The sequence below is a fragment of the Cupressus sempervirens genome, chromosome 8 (genome assembly GCF_028749045.1).
Source record: "Cupressus sempervirens isolate cs-2001-9-10 chromosome 8, ASM2874904v1, whole genome shotgun sequence".
Taxonomy (NCBI): Eukaryota; Viridiplantae; Streptophyta; class Pinopsida; order Cupressales; family Cupressaceae; genus Cupressus; species Cupressus sempervirens.
The window spans coordinates 811,199,560-811,222,619 of NC_143125.1; positions in this window are offsets into that span (position 1 = coordinate 811,199,560).

The window sequence follows — 23,060 nt, forward strand, 5'->3', positions numbered from 1 at the left end:
TTATGAAGGCCATATCAACATAAGGAGCAGTAGTGACAAAGCTATCATAGAAAGGTGATCAGTCATCAAGGAATCTCTATCAACAAACTCAATTGCAAATCAAAGATCTACTGTTTCATCCTAATAGGTAAACCCATGTGCTAGAAAATGTGACCTGTTAGGAGCATGAGTTAACAAATAAACATTAGTAAAAAATCTTGAAAGTGTATCAAAGATTCATCAAAATGAAAGGAACAAATACTAACTAATGTTTGCTTGGGTTTTGCAACCCTAAGCAGCTAACAATCTTCCAACCACCTCTATAGCTCAACAAGGGCACCCGTAAGAGGCCTTGTTGGTGTGTTAAGATGGGAGAGTATGTTTGATGTGCTCTCCCAAACACAACAATGGAGTGAATCTCTTGAGTGGATGTGCAAGTGTGAGTGAAAATAAAATATGAACCTAGGCTAGATGAAATGAAGAACACCTCAAGAAATGGCTATGGAGAAAGCCATACTTGAAGGTATTCAAGGATGAAACTATGGCATGCAACTAAGAAACTAATGAGATGTGCAAGCTAAATGTTTTGACAAATGGTGCTAAAAAGATTAGCATCATGTGAAATTTGAGTCTTAGACTTAGCAACATTCAAAAAAATTATAAACTTGTCATCAAATAATTTTACAACTACTTAAGCTCTTTTTTTGAGGTTTGCTTCTATATGTTTGGCTATGAGAGTGTTTTGCAATCAGTCAATCACCTCCATTAATGCTCTTTGTAGACTTTTGACTTTTTTGTTCTTCTTAATCAATTTTTTCAAGGATGAGATCAAGCTAGATTGATTGTCATTATCACCTATAAGGTCTGCAAGAGATATGGAAGTCGATGAGCAAGATGCTTTCACCTCATCTTCCTCTTGTTCTTCTATGCTACCTTCTTAGATTTTCTCTCTTCTTCTTCCTTCTCCTCACTTTCTTTTCTTTCTTTTTCTTTCTTTTCTTTTTCTTCTTCTTTCTGCTTCTTTTCCTCTTCAAGCAATTTCAGATTGGCTCCTTTGATCTTCTTCTTTTTTTCTACTAACTATCTTTTCTCTTCTTCAATCATTTTCAACTGATCCTAAATATCTTCAAAATGGGGCTTAGGCTGATCATAACTTATGAAAGGATTATCATCAATGTTAACTATGATACTTGTTTGATCAATTTGTATAGTATCACCAGTTATTGATACTTCTAAAGTTTTCTCTGCAGTGGTAGGAGTTGCCTCTACCTCAATCATCATTTTATTGATAGCTGCAATAGTTTCACTTCTTATTACATCCTTATCACCACCCATAAATAGAATTTGGCCTCATTTTTTTCCATAGATAGGGTACCAGTTTACCCATCAATTTCTTTACTTCTTCTTCATCTTTAATCTTGCACATAGTTCATAACATTGATTTCTGAAGTTCCATATCTTCTTCCTAAATCGGTGCCTTCTTTGCTATAAGTTTGTTATAGACTTCCTGATTGACAAAACCTTTAATATCATCAAGTTTCAAGTTATTAAGAATCATATGTCTCACAGTAGAGATATCAATCTAGTCTTTGTCAATATCATTATACAAATCATAACACTTATTCATCTACACAAATTTTCCTTCATTAATAATGGTTGTGTTAATCTTCTCTATCTTTGGTTTCTAAGGTTGCCTTGTTTTACCTATTAGCTACTTGGAAACAATAATGTTCTCTGGTTGTTTGTCTTCTTCTTCTTCTTCTTCTTCATTGTTAGAATCTTTAATTATCAACAATGTCTTATTTCTTTTCTCTGCTCCAATAGCTTGTTGCTTAACTCTCTTTGACTGCCTTTTAGATCCACTTGGTTGATCAGTTGATACAACAGCATGTGGGATGCTCTGTACTATTGGAGTTTTTGAAATGGATATATCGGATGTTTGGCCAACTAACAAAGGTTTCACATATATTACACCTTGTTCACCAGTTTGTTTCAATCTAGAGATTATTTGTCCAACTATTTGTGATTCTTCTTCTAACATACCGGCCTTAAATAGTGCTTTCTTCATTATAGTTGCAAATCTTCTTATGAGATGCTTTCTCTAATGATGCCTAGTAAGCTGACTAAGTTATTTCCTCATATGTTCCAAATGTATAAGATGCTTGATCTATATCAAATTGTAACAATAAATCAATATAGCCAATAGCTACATCATCATTTAACTCATAACTTAAGGGCTCAAGAAATATTTCCTCAGGTTCAACTGCTTCAATATAAATTAGGTATCTATCCACCATAAAACATATATCATTCTTAAATTTGTCAACAATTGCAAGGGAAAATTTAAATCTCTATTTCATCTTATTCTGAAATGTCCTCATAATCAGATTTCCACTATCCAAGCTTTTCTCTATAGGATTCCTTCAACACACATCTTTTATCTTGTCCATAGTGCATCTTCCACTGCTCAATGAATACACCATTCTTGGTTCTCTTAATCTTCTCCAAATCCTTAAGGAGTTGTACTCTCAAAATCTCACTTAAATTTACTTGCTCCTTCTCAACACAAATCTTCTAGGTTGCATATATAAAACCTATTAACAACTCATCACTCTTAGAACTTGCACAAATAGAATATGCAATGATTTTGCTCAAGAATTTCACATCATTTTTCCTAATGGTGTTGATCACCATTACCTTACCATTATAAATTTCCTTAGTATAACTCTTAACTTTTTTCTTAACTATTTTCTCACCAATAGGTACACTTCCTTGTTTTCTAAGACCAATGACCTCATGAATAAGGTTAGTAGAGATGTCAACTACATCTTCTATGATCCAAATCTTTCCATTATGAATTTTGCTTAACATAATCTCAATACACTCTTCAGTATCAAGTCTGCGGTAAAAGTGATATCTAACTAAGTCTAAATCCTTCAGATGCTTATATCTAGACTTAATATTCATTTCATGATTGAAAACAATTTCCATATCTTTGTTCATAAACTCAATTCCAATAGTTTCAAACTTACTACACAAGTAGCTTCCTACATCTTACAAGTAAATTATGTTGTCCAGAGTAATTGATCAAGTTGAATTAGGGTTTTCCTCTAGGTTTTTCACAAGAACAACCTTTAATTTGGGTTTCTCAACATTTTGAACCACAGACATATCCATGATTACACCAAATACAATTTTATCGAAGAATTTTTGTGCAAAAAATAATTAAATACTTTTTTCTTGAAGTAGGACTTTGCTCAAAATCACTTTGTCAATTTTCTTATGGGTGCTCTAAGCTTTTGAGATGATCACAATGTGGAAATAATCAAGTTTGTACTCCATTTATTTAGCTCAAACTTGAAGTAATTGTGTACTTCTCGAAATTGAAAAAGCTATTAATTTTTCTCTAAAATAAAATATCTTCTCAAGATCTTTTGTATGATCTTCAAATGCTATCCAAGATTTGTTGGAATGTTCAAATGGGAAGAGTACTTCTGAGGGGTGGGGGGGGTGGGGGTGGGTTGAATCAGAAGTAACCAATTTTTATCCTTTCAAACCCTTACTAACACATATCTAAAAAACAATTTGCATGCATGTAAACATATAAACAAACATGAAATGAAAGCATGCATCAACACATAACACAAAGATTTGGTAACCCAAAAACCCTCCAGGAATAAGAAGGTAAAAATGGGGTGGGAATGACACCCACAAAAATCACTGTAGCAATCAATATTCAACCACTTTTGATGGTCTACCCTATTAAAGGCTTTACACTGTGTCAATAGTGACCTAGTTAGAGGATTTACAAACACTTACATGAAGTGTCACCTTGTTAAAGGATTTACAATAGGTTGTTAAACCCACCTAATATATAGGATTTTCCTGACCTTCTCTAAAGGTTCTCCTACCTAGCTATTAAGCTAACCTATCAACATAGGATTTCAACCTCTAATACAATTGTGAGAGAGTATTAGAATGTTTGACTTGATTGAATGCAATCTCAAATTGTTGGGTTTAGGTACTAGATCTTCTCTTCTTATTCTAATCCTTGCTTGATCTAATCTTTGTATGTTCTCCTTGTCCATTGTGTTGTTCTGATCAACTTGATATGAAACTATTGCTCTGTTCCTCTAAGTCTTTTCTCTTCACACTGAAATTTTTCTATAATCTCCCTTATACTATTTTTTTCCACACATGCAATGGTGCATTCATTCTCCTTATAAAGAATGTGAAGACTTAGGGTTAGGTATGGATCTACGATCCATATTGAATCTCAAATTCCCGCTCATACTTTGCATTTTTCTTATTGGTTGCATGCCTTCACCATTTTTTTGATTGGTTGCATGTAGATTGCATAGGGAATGTAAATGATTCATCCTTATCCTTTTTCTCCTTCAAAATTTCTCTAAGTTGGCTCCAAAAATATTTCACATCTTATTTTGTGCAAATACAAACTCTTGTACTAATCTTGAGTTACTTGAAAGTCATTACATTACTATTGCTCAACATGAACTGATTCCTAGATTGCTTAGCATATATTACTTTCCTGGTTTTCTCGGCACCTGTTAAACACTATATTGCTTGGCATCTAAACATTTCTAGATTACTTGACACATGAACATTTCTTGGATCACTCATCACATGAACATTCTAACTTGCTTGGCACCTATTAGAATTCTAGCTCAGCATCTATTGTGTACTCGGCATGTATAATGAAAATGGTTAAGTCTCTTGACACTCAATTGTCAAGACTATTTTGTGACCAACAAGATTCACCATAGCTTCCTTTCATCATGGAAATGCTCCACAACACTTTGCTCCATGAAAATTGTTGTAGAAACATAGATTTTATCTTCTATCACAGAATAAACCATCTTTGTTGTACCGATAACTTCTATTTCCTTTGTAACTTTTTTCAATAAGCTCCAAACTGCAAGCGAGCTTAGCTACCATCTAAACTTATCAAGATACATCTTCTCTCTACCTCGCTACTCATAGCTTCATCTCTAAATGAAGTTTTAGATTTTGGTGCTATGAAAAGGCTTAATTCAACTTGGTTGAATTAAACTTGATTGCTAACTTTAATTTTCATGTCTCATCATCATCTAAAATTTCCTCTAAAATATCTAATCCTTTAACAAATGGCTCATTAAGTTCTTCTTAAATTTCATTGACTACAGTTGTTTTATATTCATTTTCATTCTTAGTTTCTAAGTTGCTTTCATGATTCCTTCTGTCATTTTCAAAGTTTATTCCATTTTTCCTTCTATTTTTGAAGTTTCTTTCATGATTCCTTCTATCATTTCTAAAGTTCCTTCCATTGTTATTTGTGTTAATTTTATAGTACTTTGTTGCATTTCTAAATTTGTTTCATAACTAACATATTGGGGTTTTGCTTCTAGGATTCTACTGATCAATAGGTGCTTGAAAATTATGGGCTATGTGTTTGAAGTTGTTACACTTATAACACATGATCTGCTTTCTTTCATCAAAAGGTCTTTGATATCCTCTCATTAGATCTTCTTCTATCTACAGGGTTAGTATTTACAAACATTCTACCATTTCTTCTATTGTTATCATATTTAGTTTTCCTACAATCAATTGTTTTATGACCCATACCATGACAATTATGACAATAAAAAATTGTAACATGATTAAATGACTTATTTGTACAATCTCTTTTCATATGATCAATTTCATTACATGAAAACACTTAACTCAAAATTCATACCTAGTTTCATTAGGAGATTCCACTTACTTAGGTTCATCCAATTTCACAATTTCATTCTCTTGTCCAACTTCTTTGGATTTATTAGAAGATTGATTGGATTCAATCTTATCATCATATTTATCTTTCACTTTTATATCTGATCCATTTTTCTTTGCAGACATGTTAAATAGGTAACCAAGACCAATCTTATCATAGGTAGGTCTTTGTATTGACTTTAATTCATCAAGCCTTTCTCTGCTAGAATAAAGCTTTTCAAGTTGTTGCTTGCACTAAGTTAGTTCACCTTTTGCAATAGTGTTGCACTTATGAAGTTCTTCATGGTCTTCTTTTAATGCTTCAAATTTAGATGCTTCTTCGCTAAATTCACTCTAAGATTTGTATTCTTAGTCTTAAAATCAAAATCAACTTTGATAGGATCATTCCTAAAACTCAACTTTAGATTGGTAATCTTTAATTCATGCTTCAAGATTGGACTCTATTTTTCAGTTTTAAATATTCATCATTACTAGTTTCAAATTCAATAGATTCAGGCTTGGATTTGAGATATTCAATCTTGTCCTTCCATTGTCCAATGTATACTTTGGAATCTTTATATCTATCTTTGAACTTATCTCTTTCTTTAGTAAGGAGATCAATTTTTTCAAGTGCCTCTTCAAGATTCTTCATCAACTATTCCATATCCATAGGGTTCTTACTCAAGTTGTTAAGCCTCTTCTAAGTAACTACACTCTAATACCAATTGTTAGAAATAGGGAATACTAAGAGCTAGGGTGAATCATTATTCTACAAACTTTTGTCACCAACTAGATATTATTTGTTACTTTGAACCATCCATAAGAAATTAAATGAGTGATGTTAAATAGTAATAAAAACCATGCATAAAGAAAATGCATAACACCATGTTTTGTTAACTAGGGAAACCTTGGCCAAGGGAAAACCTTGGTGGGGATGATACCCACTAGATGGTGTAGTAGTATAAATGTTCTTTGTTAGAGGATGGATCCTATTGGGAGTCTATAAAAGTATTTAGTACATAGGAGTCCTTGTTAGGAGACTTTGAATCCATGTTAGGAGATTCCAACCCTATTAGGAGTTGTAGTACAATGGATACAAGAAGAGCTCACTGCCCAAACATGCAGTTTCAACTACAAGAAGAGCTAACTACCCAAACAAGTAACTAAACTTTAGGTTCCTCAAGTATAGATATATAGATGTTTTTAACTTCTTATCAGTTGATCTCTAACCTCAGCTCAATCTCAGATCACAAAAATAGGTTCTCAAAAAATTTGCATATATCGCTTCACAAAAAGTTTGCACATTACTTTTCACATCACAATACACATCACTTGCACATCAAAAAATGCACACTTAATCTCACAAGATATACTTTTCCAACTTAGAGTAAAAATCTAGGATGTTAGCCCTAATTGGTCAAGTAATTATTTTGTAAACAAAATAATTCCTTTACATTTAATTATGTTGTCATGTTCACTGGTAAATCATGAATATCTCTTCTTTGTACTATATATACTGATGTCTGAGGTTATACACATCATCATCAATATGTACAATATTTCCATCTAGCCTTTCTCTTTTAGATAACATCATATAAACAAGTTATACATCAAAATAATACACTGTTGTAAACTAGTTTCATACTTAGACAATTTTCTAAGTACCAAAAGCTAAATATCTTTGTTTTTGAGGTTTTCTAAAACATGTACATCATGTGTTTCTATTAATGATAATAATTACATCACTACATATAGCTAATTGTCAATGGTATCACACTATTATAGGTACTTTATTTAATTTTGATAGATGTTGAGTCATAACACGTGTTCCTAATTCAAAAAAATTATATTTGGGCCTTGTATTTACTTTTCACTTTTTCCTTAGATGGGTGTATCAATATTATTTATTCATAGTAATTTTTTCAACACTAGTATTTTTTGTTTTATTAGCACATTAAAAAAGTATACAATATGTCTCAATTCTAGCCACCTTGAGAAAGAAGAAAGATTCATTACAATTTTCTTTTGAAAAGAGCTTAAATAAGTGTACATGAAATATGGGATTATTTAATTCTACAACCCTCCCTTCTTCATTACCTCAAGGCTTTGGTTTTTGGGTAGTGTGGATTTAGGTTGGACATTGATAGTCCTAATAAGATTAAGGTGAGTATGTCAGAGATAAACTTTCAGTGAGATAATTTTGAACATTACTTGAAGAGAATACTCAACAACAAGAACTTCATCATTGTATGAGGAATGATAAAAATCAAAGTTAAGGAATTTTATCTCCCCATTAATAGACCAAAGAAAAATACTAGCATCATCATTGTTTTTTTCTTTTACAATAATTTATGTAGAAAAGGATAGTTGGGTTGTCCTATATTTATGTGGGAGCCTTTTTAAGAAGCATTTTCTTGAAGATTTAGAACTATTTTTGAAAAACATAGATGAAAATGTGTATTTTGAAATGAAGTCGGGTATTTTGGGATTGTCGAGTAGAGGTTCAACCAACTATGTTTATTTATAATATTACAACTTTGTTTCAGAGGTTCCCCACAATTAAGAGGAATTATTTCTTCATGTTAACTAGAATGAATGTAAGAGTGTAAGAAGATTGGAAAGGAATAGAATGGTTTATGAAAGCTGACAAAGTAGGGTACAATGATGATTAGTCAAATGGTGGAAAAGGAAATGATGATAAATATAAATATAGTATGGTATCAATTTTTAAGTAAAGTTTAAAAAAATTGTTCAATTTATTTTGGCTTTAATCATATCTAAATATGTATGTTTATCTAAGGTTGATTTGTTTTATTATGGATTAGTTTAGTTTGCATGTTTATTTAGCCTTGCCTTTAGGATTTTTCTTATACCACATAAAATGATAAATGGAATACTTTCCTAATTGGGAAGTTCAGTAAGGTAATCAATGTTGTAAAATGTGAAAATCTCATGTGTTGTTGTGAGAAATGGGCCTTCCAATAGGAAATGACTTTTGGAATATGGATACATAGCTAGTGTGCCAACTAGACATAACTGAAGTTGAGAAAGATCATCTAATATAATAACTAGCCTTTTTGTAACTTGGGGCCTATGTAAAAGTTTTTCTCTATACCAAAGTGATATTTTTGAGTTATAGTTAGAATAGGAGAAGGCATAACTCCAATAATATGTCCAGGAAGTTCACAACAATGCTAATGGAGAAGTACCTGAAGATGAATTACTCAAGTTGTCCATACTCATTCACATAAATAGAGTTCTAATTATACCCTAGGTAGTAAATATTTTTATTTTTTTTTCTTCCCTTGATTTTCTATAAAAGGGAAACTATAGCTATGCACTTGGGGGTAGAATCATGAACTCTTATGTACTATTTTTGAAATCTTGAATGAATAAAAATACTCAATATTTGAAGAAATTTTCTTTTCAAATTGGTCATCTCTGACTATTCATTTTAGTAATCAATTACTATTAAGAAATACTTGTGTGGATTCATGGAAGGTTACTTTTAGTATGTTACTCGTATGTGACCTCTTTCTAACTAGTTTAATGAAGAAGAGATTAAATTCAATTGGTCTACTATACATACTATATTTAGTCATTTCACATTGATAGTATACAATAGTGGATGGTGTCTTTTATGGACACAATATTGTCTCTTAGGCTCAATCTTACATCATCATATATTGTGGTTAATTTATTCTAACAAGAAGTAAAAGAATTAGTCAAGATATTTTATACTTGTCCAATTTAGAATTATAGATTAGAATTGATCCAAATGATGATGTGATAGAATTTTGTAGATGGAAGACGTGTGTACTAAGATACAGTAAAGGGTCACATCTTAAGCAGGTATCATATGACTACTAGGAAAATTAGCAGTTTAGAAATCAATCTATGGGTGGAAAATTGGTTGATAATTTTTTCAAAAGATCATAATAAACACTAAACAAAAGGATATTAATTTGAAAATTAATGACACATAAAGGTGGTGAAATAGAAAACAACATTTCAAAGGATGAATGCATAGTGTAGAATGTCTCTCTACATTTAAGATAAGAAAAAGTTGGTAGCAAAAATTTCTTTATATCTGTAGACATACTTGTTAGTTTCTGAAATGGTTAATATTAAAGTAAGAATGGAGTTACCTACAGTTGAAGGTTCTTCTATGAGAATTCATGCCCAATCATTCAACCTAACTTAACTAAGGATAAAGAAGAAGGGCATAATAATATTTTCATAGATCTTATGATAACATCTCATATTTTTTATTCATATCCTAGGGAGGATATGATTATACTAGAAAAGGAACACAAGAAGGTATATCTCAGATCTCTTTTCATTGATTTGGAATGGACTTAGAGGATTATGAAGAGAAAATAGTTTATGTGGCCAAGAACTGGAATCATAATAATTTTTGGATGTTATGAAATTAATATCATTTCACAAGAAACCCATGTTGATAGATTTTTTTTGCAATGTGATTATTAAAAATAAAAACTGTGATGGTTGGAAATTTGTTGCTTCCTCTTTGAATAAACCAGAATTGTTTCTTTTTGCAAGGCTATATATGTATGTGTTGGTGTAATTAAATATTACTAATTACACTTTACTTAAGTTTACTAAGGATAATGCATTTTCATATTAGTTTTCACGTAGACAAATAGGATTTTGCACTTCATTTGCGCATATATTTTCTCACAACTCTCTTTATGTGTTATAGCTTTATGTTCATATCCTCTCATTATTGCACATACTTTCATGCACAATGGAGGAAAATCCACCTTTGGTGTGCATGTGCTTAGTTGTTATGCTTATCACTTGCATGACTCCTTGTTATCTTGCATTGCTTATATATGCAAGCACATCTAAGTGTATTGTATCTAAATATATGAATAAGGAATTGAGAATTATACTCTTGATCATTATTGACTTTATCAATTGATAATAATTTTTCCTATCTCTCTTGTGCTATTTGTTGAGATTCTAGATCTTGACATTTTCATTATTTTCCTTAGGCAAATTGTTTCATAGTACTAGAGTTGAAGGACCATTTCATTGTATAGTCATTAAAGTTTTTAATGCTTCATTTTACAAGGGAAATGATTTAGATCCAAGATCAGCATTCTTGTGGGAGTTTTTGGACAAAAATCAAACATCACCATTGAATCTAGGTGACCATTCTGGCAAATTCTAACCATAAATTTTCCTAAATTTAGCAAAAGTCAAATTTGAGGAAAAAAAATTGCAAATCAATCTTGGGAAAACCTATCTACAAATTGATGATCATCAACCATGTTGAGCCCAACTTCATTAGTTTTTTATTGATTTTGTAGCACTTTAAAGCTTGATAGACCATTTGCATAGTGCATGTGGGAAAAATCTCACTAGGGACCCATGTTATCAACTACATGAAACATTTGATTTGCTCCACCTTGAATCTATTCACAAGAAATTACCATGCACTAACAATCAACTTGGAAGTGTTATTTGATAAGGAGGTTATGTTAGCATGAATGTTGATGATACTACTTTGGGGGAGTATCTTAAGCATTGGAGTATTGACATGTTTCATTCATTACTATGTTTTTAATTAATGTCAACATAGCATGGTTTCTATAAAGACTAGTTGAGTAGTAGATAGAGATCTTAATGGTATAGACAATGGTTTGATTGTTTAGCTATCTGCAATTATGGACATGTTCAACACAGTGTCCTGATGATGTGGTCAAGTCCATAGAGTATAAGTCAAAGATGTATGCAATTTATACCTAATTTACAGAGAGAAGTTTAGAGACATAGTATTGGGAAAGAAGTTCCTAATTTTTTGTTCACTATCTTACATCTGAGATGCAATGAGAAGATGTAGAGTCAAACAGTGATAGAGTAAAGTTAGTTGTTGATGTTAGTGAGTGCACAAGCACTAGTATCACATGTATGAATATTGTATAGACTGTGAGCCAACAATTCTATTGTAATTGTAATTAATTGATTATCTTATTATAATTGATAAGGAAAGCCTCAAGATCGACTCAAGGAATTATTATGAAGATATGGTATAAAGGAAAGATGTTTTCCTTGTTTGTATTTTAGAGCATAAGTGTGCAAAAAATTTATTGAAGTACAAAGTGTGAAAAGAAGCAAAGTACTTACTAAATGCATGTAAGTGATCCAAGGGATTATTGGATGTGAGTTATGTGATCATGTTACAAGATCAAAAGGAGCAGAGGTCTGGTTGATGGGATAGAAGAAGAGAAAGGAAGTACATTTCATTTCTATTATTTTGTAAGGAATAATACAAAGATCATTTGGATAGTGGGTTCATTGGTCTTGTCCTTGAAGTTGTTTGGGCAATGGGTACAGTTGTCTTCCACAACTCCTAACAAGGTTGGCACAACTCCTAACAAGGTTGGAATCTCCTAATAGGGATTCAAAGTCTCCTAATAGGGACTCATATGTATTGAATGTATTCATAGATTCCTAATAGGGTCCATCCTCTAACAAGGAATTTTTAGATTAGTGCATCATCTTGTGGATACCATCCCCATTGGGGTTTTCCCTTTGATCAAGGGTTTCCCTAGTTAACATATCTAGTGTTATTGTGTAGGAGTATCTTGTTGGGTTTCAATTTATATTCCTCATATGGTTAAGTTTTTTTAAGGTTGATAATTGTGATAATAGTTGAATAACTAATTCACCCCCCCTCTCTCTCAGTTATATCAGTGGACTACAAATTCTAACATGTTCATGCACCTAATATGATATTTCTTGATCCCAAACCTGACTCTACTAGTGACCCTTAGAGCAATATTGAAAGCTTTGTAGGAATTTCTCCACATAGGTAGTAGCCTACAACAAGATCTATCATGTGATGCACAAGATTCACCTCAACTTATTATGCATCCTTGAGTCAATGAGCATCAACAATTCCAATAGAAGAATTTTCAATATGGGTTTACCTAATAGAGATCCTAGTTAGTGAGCATAAAGACTATCGATTAGTAGTTATAGTTACATGCCCACACACTATATTAATTCATGTGAGCTCCAAGATTGAGCTACCATAGGGTCCCAAACTCTAGTGCACATGTAACATCATATTGGGGATGACTCGGGTTCAACTTCTACTTTGTACCCTTATCAAATTGGGCCTACTAGGAATTATTTTTCCCTTGACATCACCATTAGAGAGGCACTATCACAAGGGATCCCTTGTGATTTTTTGGCTTTCATTGACCTAACATTGAGTACCTATACTCACACCAAAGAATATCGTAGACAAATTGCTCTACATTTGCATGAAGTGTTAAAGTGACAACATACATGGTGGACACTCTCTATAACTTGTAAAAAAATTGGTAGCTCAAACTTGAGCTTAATATGATCCAATAGTAGAGGTCCTCAGTAGAGGTCCAAGAAAATCTTACACTAAGTAACATCACCTAATTAGAATGTTCTCTTTTTGTCTATTCATTAGTGATAGTAGAATCTATGTTGATCATTCCCAACATTCTCTTTGATAGCATCAGCTCAAGGACCCTCAAGAAGAGCTTTCCCTGAGCAACAAAGATCCAATTTTATATGTGCATCATCAACTGGGCCTTTTTTAGGCACAACATATCTAATCATCATTTTTTCTCCTTAGAAATACCTAGTTATTAGTGACATCTACAGAGCCTAGTTATCACCTAGTGGACATGTGGTCACTGCCCCATTTTTTCCACAAGTTACAATTTGTCATCCTAAAGTTGACTCCCATTAAGATGGAAAAAAAGGTAGGGGGATTATTTCCTTTGACAGCCATATGATCGTCAAATTTGGTACCTTAAGTTGGTAGCAACCATTGATTGAAGAAAATTTCTTAAAGGAAATTTGTTAATCAAATGTTGTAGATTGAGATCATGTCGGAAAGAATTAAAACAACATTGAATATCTTACCAACTTAAGATACCATTATTAGAGGTAATAATAATTAATCTATATAGTTACTAATCAATGTAATTCATTGTTAGAATAATAAATATCAAAATTGATCACTATGGATATTAAACCCTACTAATACAAATAATATTTGTATAACTAAAATTATAAATAATAGTAATCACTATATGTATATTCTTATATCCAATTGATCAACATAATATGAATAATATTAATATGCTATCAACTTTATAACTTATCAATTAATTCAAATTAATTAATTTGCAATTTTTGTGCTTAAGGGACATAAGAAAATTAGGGATGAGTTGTGCCTCTTGGAAAGAAATGAAAATATTTTTAAGCACATTAAGGTTGGAGTGAGAGGGGAGGCACAAAAAATAAAAGTACTTCTGGGGGAGAATAATGTAGGCATGGAGGGTTTACCTTAGGGATTTTACAAGATCAAAAAACTCCAAACCACTTTCCACATCATCACATAGAGGTGTTGGAGCTGGGAGAAGACACTCATACTATAAAAGAAATGGAATGAAAGAAGATCTATGTATCCTTATCTCCTATCTTGGATGCTGATGAAATTTGGGGCCCTGATCTATATCTTTTACTCATCTGTAGCTTCAAATCATTGCTCCATATCAAATTGGTCTGGTATGCCATAATTATTAAGGATAATACATAATAGGAAAATAGATGTGTTGAAGAATGAACAATTCTCCTCTACCACATTTACACCCAATTTCTTTGTTTCAGGTCCATTGATTTTAACATTACATTTGAATGCATCTATCTTTCACATAGAGAATGAATAAAATTTCCTTCCAAATATTTTGGTTCAGATTTCCATAGCTGCAGTTGACTTTTGACAAAGGGCATGAATACAAGATATGTTTTAGTTGATTTTTGAGGATCTTGGTCATATTGATTCAGAGGGAGTAGACCATGTCGAGATGGATTCTCTAGTGATCAAGATATTGTAATAGCTAAAGGAATATAATTCATGAGATGAAGTTCCATATGTGTAAACTAAAAGGCCTTTATGTAAATGCCTAATTGTGAATGCCTAGAATGTAATTCATTCATAGCACATCATCTCTTAAGATCTAACAACTAATATATCTCTAAAGCCTTTAGGAAAAATAAATTATGTACATTGTTGAAGATTAGCTTGGAGTTATGGATCAAAGCCCTTATTGTGAGAAAAACTCAAAATTAGTGATTTCTTGAAATGTATCTTAATGTATCCTTCTCTGTGAGAGAGAAGTTTGAGGTGAAAACCTTTGTTCCACCCGCTAGGAATATTCATGCTGGACCCACCCTCTAATATGGTTCATGGTGGATGTCATGTGAGTTATTACATGATCTTGTAAAAACTTCTTGAAAGGTGACGATCTTTCAATAAGTTTACTTGTGGTTACTATTTTTAGATAACAATATTAACAATAGTTTAACCTACTATCATGATGGCTATCATTTGGTTAATGTTGTTGGAGATTATGATAGCAAATGTCTCTTACATAACCTTTGAATTTACATTACTGAGATATGGCATGGTGTATACTATGAGACATAGAAATGGAGACACCGTGTGCAAATATTTTTTTTAGTAGGCATCATAAGACTTGATGCTAATGCACATACCAAAGAAAATATAAGTATGGTTAATATCTTATGGATGATATTTATTTATATACCATACTTGATGCCACCATAAGGTAACATCTAAGTAATGGCTCTATGTTAGTATTCTTCACCACACCATCTTCTAGAATATCATATTAAGATGATATTACTCTCTTATTACTCGAGAGTATAGTGTGTTGATCTAATAGACAATCCTCCCTAGCTAAGAGGGAGTGTTAATGTTTTAGTTTTAGTTAGATTGATTTGATCAAATGAAAAATTATTATGTTTACTAGTTAACCATGAGTAGATATCAACCATGGGCAGACAGTATGAGACGTAGTATTAGTAGAACACCATGGGAAAAGATATTCTTTGGTAGACTTCATGAGACACTAATACATTATAGGTCAATTTTAAACCTTTTATTTTGACCATGCCCTTAATTGGCTTGTTCAACACTTTTTTTTGTTTTTATGCCTGAGTTGGTCAAAATTTTGACCAAATTAGGTTTTCTCAATTAAAGTTTGAAAAAGTTGGGTTCATAAACAAAAAGAAAAGTGATAACAATTTCTCATTTCATTAGAGGAGGTTTGGATGTGGTTTGCATGCATGGGAGCAATTTGAGGTTAATGTCTTTCCTATTTATTGTTAGGTTCCAAATTAGTTATAAAGGGTTTCTTTTAATTGCATTTTGAGAATGGTTTTTCTTGTATAGTACTAGTATTTTCAGTGATTGCAGGTTTACAATTGAGAACATTGTCAAAATTAATGATTGACTGGCAATAACGGTTGTTAATGTGGCAACAAGCATTGCCCAATATACTTCATTATTTTTTGGTGATTTCCATGGTTATGTTTTTTGGTGATTTTAGCCTTATTGACTAATATAGAAAGCAAGAGAAAGATTACATCAACCACTCATTTTTCCTTGCATAAATTCCCATTAAGTTTACAACTATTATATAGACTTTTTAACAAAAAAATTGTAATTTCAACCTCTGAAAAATATCCTCTATCCTTTATGCCAACGCCCTAGTTTAGAGCTCCTATTTTGGAATAGGATAGAAGGACATTCAAAAAGGTTGTAAAATTTGGCTTCGCACCTGCCAATTGCATTTGGTTTTAATTTCCTAAACCCTTTGAAACAAATAATTTTTGTTACTATTGGCATTGAGAAGATATTTTCTTGAGTTATTTTGTCAAATAGTTCACATACCTTGTCTATGCTTTTGTGTTTCCTGTGATCATGGCATTTAGTCAAACAATTTGTGTGGCTTATCTATGCTTATACATTTTTGCATGTATGTATTTTAAGGTAATTTTAGCTAAAATATCTGATAGTATAATATCATGCATTCGTGACATTGAGAAGATATTTGTTTGAGTTATTTTGTCAAATAGTTCATGTGCTTTGTTTATGCTTCAACATTTTTACATACTCTATGATAATGGCAATTCGTCAAACAGTTTGTGTGATTCCCTACACTTTTACATACTCTGTGCTATTGCAACTAAAACATTTGACAATATTCCTCCACCTCTATTGTTTGTACTCGGATGCATGTCAATATAGTCAAACATGATACTTAAAAAAATCATTAATAAAATTAGAATGCAAAACATACACACTATAGTCCACAATTTCAATATCTACACTCTAAAAATCTAGGATGATGTTTGAAACATCATATTGCAAAAGTTTGAGTATAATTGTTTCTCAAATGAATAGAAGGAATAGATGGAGGAAATCAAACTACATGCAATTCTAATAATCCTTGCTATTATAAATAGAAGATAAAAATTATAAGATTCTATTTTATGAGCTTGCGATTCTTTTTTCTGACCATGCATGATTCTTTTTCCTAAGTATACTTGTGTTTAAATTTAGTATGCAACACAATTTAATAAATAGATATTGACATAGAGTTTATATTGTGCATGTCACCTATATAAGAGAAGTTTGTGGTCATTTTGCAATGTTTTTCTTGGAATCATTTTCTAATACACGAAATTGAAAAAAAAAAAGGTAAAAGATGGGAGGTTTTTCATGTTTTTGCTGAACTAATGGAATAAATGATTTCACATTGCATAATATTTTGCTTCATTTCTAACGTATCCTTGGTGAAATCTGGCTTGCAAAGCTTCTAGCAGTTCTTACAATTGTGCTCCACTCCTAGATTAGGCCTTCTTTCTCTTAGTCTAAAAATGTCTAACAACTTAGTAGGAATATTCTATGGGTTGAGAATCCATATAGCCCTAAGTATAGAAGCAAATATATCATTAAAAATAATATAGCTAGTTTCATTTGTATCCTTTGAAAACATCATGGACCACAAGCATATACTCACCATTTGATTCCTTGTTCAACTCCATAAACTTAACCAAATAATCAGCATCTAAAAAATAAAAGCACAGGCATTACAAATGAATACTATAAAAACATATCATTATCCCTCTTCTTCAAATTCAAAATACTTCCATGGATCTTCTCTATAACAAAACTAGGGTATTCATATACTATGAAAAAATTTAGTGTTGAATTTGAATTTCCAAATACATGTAGTCTTGTGGAATACTATGCTCTATGTGTCTTCCCAAAAATTAACCCAAAGAGAAATGAGTATCTTGTAAATATATAGGAAAGGCCTCCAAAGAGAAAGGCTCTCAAGTCAGATCTCCAAAATCAAATTTCATTGATCCTTCGTTAGACAGATGAGTGAGAAGAAGCATATCCCTTACTATATCTCTGACTTTTACTTATTGTTCTTGAAATTTGTTCAAGTCCATCTCTTCTAAGACTCAAGATAGCTCAATAGTATCAAATTATTATCTAATTTCCTCTACACTCACTATAAGAAAAAATTCCCCTTTAATATCCCTAATAATCATAGCCACCAAAACATATCTATCTGCAAGGGCTAAAAGTAGGTCCACGTCTAAATATATATTTCGAACAAAATTCTTTCTTAGATTGAATTACTATGAATTATATTGAGGGATACACAAATTTTCTTCACCATACCATTTCTCAAAAAGTCCCAACCTTGAGATTGGGAGCCTAGCATGTTCTGCATTTCAAAATCTATCCCATAACCCTTCGACAATTTGTCTACTTGCTAATAAATTTGCACCTATATATTTTTGATTGGTAAGGGATTTCATTTTTCTTGTAAAATCATCATAGATATTCCTTTCTAGATAAATAACATTACCAAAATTCTTTTTAGCAATTGATGCCTTTAAAACTAAGGCTTCAACTATAAACTATGAAATTAGGTCTCTACTACTACAAACCCTCAAATTACATAGTAATATCATAGTTTTTCTTTTCACCCAACTACACAAGTAACTTTGAGTACACAACTAAGCAGAGAACTCTTAATACATACCTGAGCAGAGAACACAAACCCTAATCAATAATCGCTATACAAGAGTTTTGACTAGGATGATAAATAAAGGAAACGATGCCTCAAAATAGTCTCCATAGAACTCATGTCACTGTAATAGAAAGGGTTGTAGGGTTGCTTAGTTCCTGCAAAGAATAGGAAGGGTGGGCTTTGGATTGAGTGGAGTGAGTGAGAGTGATTTTAGCTACGATATGTCATGTGAAGCTTGTTATAAGAAAGAACTAATAGTTTTATAGCAGGATACTAAGCCATCAAGTTAATGATGAAATTGAAGATGTAATTGAAAAGAGTCCTTAAGACAGCCATGTGACACCCAACCAATGCCATTTACTCAGTTGAGTTATATGCATTCAAGTTGCTATTACAACTATTAATATTGTAGCTAGGGGTTAACACTTTTCTCTTTTCATTTGTAAAATTATCTTTATTTTTAACTGTCATGTATCTATTGATGATATCTATGCTTGAATTTGTAACCAGACATATTTAATTTTCTTGTTCCTAGATCTTGATACACTAAGAAGGAAGATCTTGAATACAATCACCTACTGATATTGAGAATTCCAATGTAAAAGTGTCATAGTCCACCTCATAATATGTTTCAATACCTAGTTAGGAAGAAAACAACACTTCATATACCATTTAATCTAAGTTCCATCACATTTAATTCCATAAATTTTTGCATGATTGTACTTTATATGTGTGTGTGATCATGCAAGCATGTGTGTGTGTGTCTGTGTATTATTATAGAATGAAAAAATCCTTAATCACATGAAAATACTAAGTCCAAATTATGGTGGAAGAAAGATATTAGGAAAGATGAATTGGCTTTGGATGTGCAAATTGGTTGACCTAATCTTGTGAGCATTATTTGTGTGTGTATTTGTAAATCTTGTATAATGTTGTAATATTTTATTATTTTTTATTATATACAAGATACTACTAATGCTTGTATGTTTATATTTTGTATATTTATAGCTCGAATATTTTCCTATGAATAAAAACCACGCTTGGAAATATGAACCCAGAACAAAATAATGAGAAAATTGCTAGATTGTGGTCTCAATTCCAAAAAAAAATTGATAAATATAATTGTCCTTGAAAAAAGTGTAAGGTTTTAAAGAATTGAAGAATTCTAATTGCAATAGCCCAAATTCATTATAGTCAACATGGTTATGTTGAAGGGGGGCATAATTTTGGTCAATTGGTGAATGTAGATTTCCAACTAGAGAAACATAGAGTTTTGAATATCTAAGATGAGGATAATACTCCCATGGAAGAAGATGATCTTGTGGTAGAGAAGACAATTGAAGATTATGGTATTGGCATAGTTGATAATGTGCTAGAGGGCATGATTGAAGAAGATGGTATTGGCATAGCTGATCAAGATGATCATGATGATGGTACTAGCGCATCTGATAATGATGATGAAGATTCTCTTGATATACCTATACTTGAGAAGGCATACGAGCCCCTATACCAAGGCTCTCAAATAACTCTTCTCTCTGCTATAGTTTTTTTTGAGAACTTGAAGGTTATGAATTGTTTATCCAATATAGCAATGTCACATATGCTAGGGTATACCATTTTTTCTTCTTCAATGTTAGCATACAATTACTATTCATTATATTAACAATTCATATTTGTTGTTATAGGTTGATAGGTGAGTCTTTTTTACCACCATCAAACATTCTATCTCATTTATACTAAGAATTATCCACCATTATGAATCAAATTAGAATGAAGTATCAGATAATATAAGAATGTCTCAATGATCAAATTCTATATCATAAACAATATGAATTTGCAACAGAATGCCTTTATTATCATATTACTAGATATTGGTTAGATCAAATAACAAAAAAGGTGTCTCACAAGGTTCTTTGCTACATTATCATTATTCCATGTCTTGAATGATTATTCAGGTGCACTAGCTTGGCACAATTTATGGATTACCATGCATGCAATATAAGTCAAGATGACATTATACAAATTCTTATAAATGGATCTTCATTTAAAGACATAGAAAAAATATGGCCACACTTAAAAGAAGAACCTCATAATCTCAAGCTTTCATTGGCAGCAGATGGTGTCAATCCATTTGGAGATATGAGATTTGTTTACTTAGTGTGGTCTATTTTTGTCATTAACAATATCATTCCTCCTTGAATTTTTATAAATAGGGAGCACATAATATTGTCAATGATTGTACTAGGTATTTCTTCATTTAATAGTTATCTAAATTAATTTATAAATAGTGCATCAATATGGTCATAATAATTATGTAATGTTTTTTTTCATTCAATTATTAGGTAAGTACCAAGTTAAAGATATAAATGTGTATATTAAACCCCATATTGATGAGTTGTTAAAGTTATAAAATGGGGTCACTATGTATGACATATCTAGACCAATAGGACAAAGACTATTTCAATTCCATGCAATGCTTGTATGGACAATACATGATGCTTTTGGGAAAACTTATTTTTGTGGTATGTTATATTATTAAGGTCACATATTTTTTTTATGGTATAGTGCTCAAACATTATTGTTGTATGTTTAAGTTGTGCATGATAATTATACATGATCCAATTTTACATGATCTTTTATATCTTTAAACAAAGGGAAAATTTGCATGTCTGTTTGTGGTCCGAAGATAAAATCTCATCAATCAAGAAGTTTTTGAAAGTAGGCATTCAATGAATTTAGGCACTTTCTCCACAACAATCATAAGTATCGAATTACTAAAAAACATCTTTTTAATGGAAAAGAAGAGACAATGTCAAGGCCACGAAGAATGACACCTCATCTATGGAAGTTAAAATACAATCGACTAAATCATTGAGGTAATGTTTATCTGATAATTTTTGTTTGAAATTTATATTTTGATATTATCTTTTATTTAGTAATGATTCAATTGATGCTCATGAAGGTCATCAAGGCATCAATGACCAACTTTCTAGAGGAATAAAAAGTTATCCTACTCAATTTAGTAGGTTATCGTACTACAAGGATCTCCCAATCATACGTTTGTTTGATGCTATGCATATTAGAAAGAATGTAACAGAGACACTAAGAAAAATATTGGATGGAAGGTGTGATAGAGAAAAAATTGTCAAAATTTTTAATGACATTCATGAACCCAATCATGCACTAAAAAAATTTATTGAATCAAATAGCAATGGAGACCACCTAAATAGGAGTGCCCTTCTTTGGTTATTAATAGAGTAGAAAAGTGATACATTAAAAAAAGTCATTTAAAAAAAATAAAATAAAAAATCCATAAGATTTGCTGCAAAAAGTAGTCTTGTACCAAAGAAAGGAAATTTTGGGCCAGGGTTGAAAACACATGATTGGCATACCTTCATCAAGGTAAGTCATGTTCTCTATTTATAATATATTTATAAAATTGCATGTACTAACTATTGTATTATTTAATAATATATTAAAAATATTATTTTTTAATGATTGCAATATGTCCTACCTCTATCCCTCCCATGCTAGTTTAACAACAGTATTAAACAAGTTATATATGATCTTGGAAAATACATGAGATTAGAAGTGTTATTTCTTAGATTTTTTGTACATATATTATATTTATGACTTATTTTACTTTCTATGTAATTTATTGTACATTTTTATCTAAAATCTTGGTTATATCTTCTTGCGTGTTGAATATCTTTTAGGTGGTTATCATCTAAAGAAATTGATTAAAAATATATATATATATATATAATATTGGAAGAGAAAATTTTCACAACTTATGTGTGAAATGAAAAAGTTTCTACCTTTGAATTTTTTCAATGCTCAAGAACACTACCTCATACATCAAGTTGAGGAGATTAATTTGTGTGGACCTGTACAAACTAGGTCAATGTGGATAGTTGAAAGGCACTTGAGATTTATGAAGGGTTTGGTTTGAAAAAGAGCGTGTCCTAAGGGTTCTATAGTAGAGGAATATATGATATACTAGACCATCGTGTACATTAGTGGATATCTTCTCAAGTTTGCAGAAAATATCCATGTAGATCACATTTGGAATCTCAACTCTATTAACAAATTTGAAGGGGAGTATTTGACGGAAAAAAGTAGATTAAGGAGAGTGGGATGTAATTTTTAACATGTTATTGTAGTTTATTAATTCTTTTGAATCTTCAATATAAGATTTTTCTAAGTGGTCTAATTGTTTTCTTTATAGTTTTTCATGAGTGGGATGCACTACATTTGTATATTACAAACAATCTTGATTGGATGATAGAATGGATTCAATAGTCTCAAGAAAATAGTCACTCATTGAATGGGATGGTTTTGTATCATTGGTTAAAGAAAAATATCGTAATGAAGATCTCAATGTTACACCAATAT